We start from the raw sequence: 6,045 nt of genomic DNA, 5'->3' as shown, positions 1-6,045 counted from the left end.
TAAGAATATTTGAAAGGCTCTAAAGATAGAGAGAGAGCGATACAGGAAGTGGTCTCCCAGTCATCGTGATGCTCACTGAGGTTTGAGAACTGATGGCCTCTGGCTTGAAAGACCTCCAGACTATCTTAATATTCTTTGTCTTTCCTCCCAAAAAGACAGATTTAATATAGGGCTCCAGTCTGACTGCTTTCTATAGCCACTTACCTCCAGGAAGTTCTGCAGTGTGGGCATGTTGGGGTCCGTATCCTCCATTACAAGAGCTTGTAACATGTCATCTAAGGCTTGGATCGTCTGACAATTGAGGAAGCGTGGAGTGTAGGAGGACCGACAGCCACCGGGCCAACCTGGCTCCCTGGGGCACTCCCCCCATGTCCCTCAGACCCCTCCTCAGGAGGAAGGAAAGTGGGGGCCAGTCCAGCTCTGCCGCCACACACTGATCTTCCCAAGTGCTGATCTTTCTTGACCTCACTGAAGACTGGACCAGGGCCAGCCCAAACTGTAGGCCAAATAGTAAAATGTAGGCATCGGGCCATTCTCCCCAACAAATACAGTCCCCATGAGATTCTCACCATTAGGGATTCATTCTGTTCTTAGAGTAAGGAAAGTTCTATTTTTAAAACTGGAAATTCTTGAGATTTGGCAGTCTACTGGTCAGTTATTCCATAAAATCTACGGGTTTTATCATCATATTGTCTCTTAAGACTGAGTTTGCCATGGAACTAGAGAAATGAGAGCCTTTGTGGAGAGGACATAGGCAGTGTGGGAACATGAGCCACTCCCTAGGGAGACAGGTGAGGATGAGGCAGAGGAGTTACTCCTGGGCAGCATGAGGACCATGGGGCTTTGAGCTCCTGAAGGAGGGGTCAGAGAGGAGGGGAGGAGGGGAGGAGGGCCCAGGAGCTAAGAGGACAGAGGAAGCCTCTGAAGACAAATCCTCTCCAGTGGAGACCTCCACTGGGAGGTGATGGTGGGGATTACCTGGAAGTAGAGACTAGCACTCTCCTTTCGGTCTAGACTGGGCATGATGAGTGGCAGAGAGAATATGCTAGAGATGCAGGCATTTACCAGGTCCAGTTTCTGGGATAAGTAGAATGGTGGATTCACCTGGCTGAGGGGAGAGGAGAGGAATGATAAGAGAGCTTTGGAGGGTATTAGTGACAGGCTGGGTGAGGCTTCTAAGACCCTATGATAGAACCTGCTCTGCTACCTTTTCTGAGGAAACAGTGTGGACCTGAGCCCCCAAACACTTTTCAATGGCTTCCTTGCCAGGGAAGGAGCTCCCTGGCTTCTTGGGAAAGGTTTCCTACACTGGATGTCCTAATAGGCTTCTAATAATGAAATTTGGGGTACCTCCATCACCCCTGGATGCTGGTAGATGAGGTGGCAATCATGGGGCCCTGCCACCCACAGCCCAAAATTCAAGTCCCCAAACCCTGCCCTTCCTCCCAACCCAAATGTTCTCAGCATCAGAGACCCGGGGACTCAGAAGAGGAAACAGCAAGGAAGGAACCTCAGGGCCACGATGCAGAGCATGGCTTGCTGACGCACATTGCTGACCAAGACCTCAGTGGATTCTTCAAGGATTAATAACTAGAAGGGCCAGGAAGAAAACAGGAATTTCCCTCAGAGATGCCAGCTCTTGGCTCTGGGACTTGGTCATCCTCATCCCTGGTTGATCAACTCCCAGAAGAGCTTGGGGTCTTTCTCACCTCAATTTTCTTGGACAGAATGGTTTTGGGAAAGTAATCATTCATATTGCCATTTGCCTGGGAGTGAACAGCGCTGCTCAAGGTGTCCACAGCCCTCAGGAACTTCAGTTTGTCTGACTCGGACTAGGAAAGAACATAGAAACTGCCCACCTGTGAGTCAGGCCTCAGCCCTTAGCTCTTCCTACAGGCTGGACCTGCGGCCTGCACCCCAGACGCTGTCCCTCCTTGTTAGCCCAGACCTCAGAGCAGCCAGGATGGATAGCTCGCTTGATTTCCTCATCAGTTCCCCCATCTCCTAGACTGACACTCGTCAATGTCCTGGCCCCCTCAGAGCCCTCTGGGGACAGTGGAGCTAGGAGTCCGTAAGGAAGATTCTTTGCACAGATCCTGTCTGCTGACTTGACCTAAGATTGTCCAGGTGAGAAGGCAAAAATGAGCTGAATTTCGGGGTGCCTAGGTGGCTCAGTCAGTTAAGTGTCTGACTCTTGATTTCAGCTTAGATCTCAGGGTTGTGAGATTGAGCCCTGTGTGAGGCTCCGTGCTGGGCGTGGAGCCTGCCTAAGCTTCTCCCTCTTCCTCTTCCTCTGCCCTTCCCCACCTTCTTTCTCTCTCTCTTAAAAAAAAAAGAAAGCTGAATTTCAGGTAACTTCCAAGCCAGGGCTAGTATTCAAAACCCAAGGAAGCATGAGTCCTCATTTTTTTTATTTTCCTCCTCAGCTCTCAAAACAGTTCAGAGAATTTCCTTACCGCTTGTCCTTGTTCTAGAAATTCCAAAATGAACTCACAGGCATCTCTTTCTGACTGACGCAATCCTGCAAAGGGATGTAGTTGGGAGGAGTTTGGCTGATTATCTCAGATGGAATAAGAAAGCAAGGCCATTCTACCCCCTACCCTCTGCCAAGAAGGCTCAGAAACCATCAGAGCCTGGATGGGTGTTCCAGCTCCAAGAACCAGCTTCTCCAGGCCTATGACCTAGTGTGGCCCTCTGAAGCCTAAGTGGAGAGGCAATCATATGGGGACTCAGGTAAGAGTTCTTCTGCATCACGAATGGCCAGGGACGGAAGGACAATTGTAAAGAGAGAGAACTCTAAGTCACCCCCGGTGGCTGCACATTATTGGAGCTGTCCTAGACAGGCTTTAAAAATCCTGAATGTGAATGAACTTGAAACCTCAAATCAGCCTTGGAAGCTTCCTTGTCAACTGGGCTGGTAGACCCCCCGGGAAAGCCTCCCTGAGTAAGGACCCAGGTGTAGACATAGAAGTTGGGGAGTAATGCTAATAACAGAGCCTGTCCACTCCCAGGGGTGTCAGGAGGGGATGAATCAAGAGGTTGGAGACGGTAGCAATGCTAGGACCAGAAGCAACCAGCCCTGAGTTCAGGCCACTTCATGTAGTCCAACCAGCAGAGCGCTCTGGGGGTGGGGCTTGAAGCCATGGTACAGCGATTAAACATCCATTTGCCTGACTTCAAAGCTCAGCTCTTCTATTTTATTGACCCTGTGAGCTTCAGCAAAGTAAACTCTCTCAACTTTTGCTTCCCCATCTGTACAATGGCGAAGATGACAGTATCTATTATTGTAATTGAATTAAAGCTCACCCAGCTCACAGCTGTGCAGGGAAGCCAACTTCCAGGCCCCCTGCCACATTCCATTACAATAATTGAATTGTTGTAATAATTCAATGAATGAATGCATGTCAGGAGCAATCTTGAGCAGATTAAATGTCCCCCAGTCATCTTAACATGGGGATGATAATCACAGTATATATTATTATGAGGTTTGAATTCATTCATTCATGTAAAAAATTAGGATAATCCCTGGCACATAGCAGGAGATCAATTAATTCATTCTTAGGCATACATTTATTGAGCACCTTCTATGTAAAAGGCACTCTTCTAAGCTTAGCTTACGGACGTAGAGCTTACATACAAGTGGTTCCTTCACAGGAACTACTGTTACTATTATTCTAAAGGTATTCTTTTTGCATTTGTTCATATAGGTTTATATATATACACGGGAAGTCAGAGAAAATCTCATTAATTAAATCTGAGTACTCTTCAAGGGCCACTCCTTCAACTGAGGACCAAACCATACAGATATCTAGGGTAAGAGCATTCTAGGCCAAAGGAACAGCAAATGCAAAGGAACAGCAAAAGCAAAGGCCCGGAGGCAGGAGCATGCCAGCATGGTCATGGAACAGCAAGGAGTGCGTGCCTGGAGCAGGAGAAGCAGGGAGAATGGCAGGAGACAAAAGCAGAGCAGTAATGGGATGGGTCAGGAGGGCTTTGCAAGGCCCATGGCAAAGACTGCTGTAAGGACTCGGGCTTTTCCTCTGAATGGGATGGGGGCTCTGGGTAGGCTTTGAGTAAAAGAGTGGCATGGTCTGATTTTTGTTTAATAAGATCGCTCTGGCTGTTCAGTTGAGAATAGATAAGTGTGGAAATGGAATGTGGCAGGGGGCCTGGAAGTTGGCTTCCCTGCACAGCTGTGAGCTGGGTGAGCTTTAATTCAAAGCCCCAGTGTCCTCTTCCCTGCCCAGCTCCAGGCTTCTCGTGGAGGCAGGTCTGCAAATGGACAAGTACACAGAGCCTAGAGCCGTGAAGGGGGCAGCCAGAAGTGGGCCGACTCGCGTCCATGAGGTGACATCTCAAGCCAGGGCTGGGCAATCACCAACACCTCTGAGACTGCAATGAGTTGAAACACAGCCCGGTCCAGGGCCAGCTGCTCACCCATTAAGTTAGGATTCCAAGAGACTTGGCCAGTCGATTGCGAAAAAGTTACTCTGTTTGGTTTTTGCTTGTTAGGATGTGGATTCATCTGTAGACTTGGGGCAGCAGCCTGCAGCTTGTGACGAGGACGGTAGGCAGGGCACGTGTCAGATGCTCTTTCCTAGGGAGGCAGCTTCTCCACCGAGAGGTGAAGCTGCAGGAGGCAGGCCATTTATGAGAAAAGGAATCGGCTCAGCAATGCCAGTGCTTCCCTTTCCCTCCCCATGGGAAGATAGGGGAGCCTCGGAAGGGCCCTGCTTCACCCTGACTGGCCTACGAGTCTTCCATTCAGGGCCCTCCCTGCATGGGCAAATTTCAGATTCTGAGGTGGTCTCCCAGAGGCCTCATTACCACTGTCGAAAATACCGAATCAGGCATCAGCGGTGTCCCTCCCTCTGCCTCTGGGCCGAATTGCCTCTGGGAGTCTTGGTGCTAAAATCTTAAAGCTCCCTTGTACCAGAGGCTTCTGTCCCCATTCTCCAATTCCTAATCCCATTCTGCCCTGTGGTAGGGGAGCTAAGATCCCCTAAATGTCTGCCCCTCCCAGACACTGCCCAGGGACACCTGCTTGTGGGCCAGGAGACCACGGCCCGGCACCTTGGGCCCCCAAACTTGCGCATCCCATTGCTAGCTGTTCGTAGAAGAGCCTCCACACACGGCCCTGCCCCCACTTTCTTTTGTCCCCCCATGTGTTATAGCTGGTCTCCGCCAGTCCTGTTGCTGGGGAGCTTCCTCCTCCAACAGGTGGTCCCCTCGGCACCCCCAGCCCTCAGTCAGCTTCCCTGGGCCTAAGGCATCAAGCTGTTTACAATACAGGATCAAGCACCCCGTTATCAGCAGTTCAGCTAAGTTGAAGATGCTTAGGTCCATGATCAGGGTGCTCTGTTCTCCAGAGACCCCTGGAGTCACCTTCCCTCCACCCACCCAGCTTGACCTGGAATGGAGCACCCCCATCAGGCCTAAGAAAGCCAACCCCCTGAAGCCCACAGACTCCCACCGTCCCCAGAGCTCAGCACCCAGGGCAAGCCTGGGGTCGCCCCTACCCACGGCCATCAGCCCTTTGTCTGCTGTGGAGGGGGAAGGCAGGCAGGGACCACTTTACCTGACACACCGGCCACCTCAGAGCCAGGGCTCACGCTTCTCCTGGGCAATGTGGCTCCAGGGGGCGCTGCGCTCCCGGGTCCTGTAGCGGCCCCTGCAGGGCTGGCGAGGAGGTGGTCCAAGCTGGAGCTCCCCCCACCCCACCCACTTCCACCCCGCGGTCCCCGGGTAGGAGGAGGGGCCGTGGGCAATCCTGCCCAGATATGGGGCAGGAGACCTTGCGGAGAATGCCTCCTCCTCACCACCCCAAGGAAACTCCCCAGTTGTCCAGCTTTGGAGAAGAGGCTGCTTCTTGTGGGAAGCTCCAGTCTGGGCAGTCAAGAGCTCCTAGAACAGCTTCAAGGAGCAGGAGACTCTTAGTCACACATATCACTAACCACGGCCCAGCCGGGCTCAGGGGAAGCCTTCAGGCCTCCCGAAGCTGCCACAAAGTCCCCTGCTGTGGAGAAAGTGACTCCCGGAGCCCAT

This window comes from Halichoerus grypus, chromosome 7 (genome assembly GCF_964656455.1).
Source record: "Halichoerus grypus chromosome 7, mHalGry1.hap1.1, whole genome shotgun sequence".
In the NCBI taxonomy this organism is placed as follows: Eukaryota; Metazoa; Chordata; class Mammalia; order Carnivora; family Phocidae; genus Halichoerus; species Halichoerus grypus.
Note: the sequence above shows the minus strand (reverse complement) of the source record.